Source organism: Chrysochloris asiatica, unplaced genomic scaffold (assembly GCF_000296735.1).
Source record: "Chrysochloris asiatica unplaced genomic scaffold, ChrAsi1.0 scaffold00152, whole genome shotgun sequence".
Classification (NCBI taxonomy): domain Eukaryota; kingdom Metazoa; phylum Chordata; class Mammalia; order Afrosoricida; family Chrysochloridae; genus Chrysochloris; species Chrysochloris asiatica.
Window position 1 is genome coordinate 6,712,946 of NW_006408670.1, and position 667 is coordinate 6,713,612.

A 667-nucleotide genomic window follows, 5' to 3' on the forward strand; every position below is an offset into this window, starting at 1 on the left:
CATGTAGCTAGCTGTCTATACATGGATATGTTGGACTGATCTGCCCAGTAGGTAGCTCTCTGTATATGAACATATTGGACTTGTCTGCCATGTAGCAATCTCTCAATATATGGACTCAATGTTGGACTCATTAGCCAGGTCACTAGTACTCTTTGTATGGACATGTTGGACCATTTTGCCATGTACTAGCTCCCAGCATATGAACACTTTGAATTCCTCTGCCACAGAGCTTGAACTCTGTATATGGAAATGTTGCAATACCCTGCCATGTAGATAGCTCTCTGTATATAGACAAGTTGGACTCATATGCCTTGGAGCTAGAACTCGGTATATGGATATGTTACACTGATCTGCGAAGTGGGTAGCTCTCTGTATATGAACATACTGGAATTGGCTGCCATGTAGCTAGCTCTCAGTATTTGGACATGATGGACTCATCTACCATGTAGCTAGTACCCTGTATATGGTTATGTTGGACTGCTCTGCCATGTAGCAAGCATTCAGTGTATGGACATGTTGGACATATCCGTCATGTACCTATAAATCTGTATATGGAAATGTTGTACTACTCGGCCGTGTTGCTAGCTCTCTGTATATAGACAAGTTGGACTCATCTGCCTTGTAGCTAGAACTCTGTATATGGAAATGTTGCACTACCCTGCCTTAT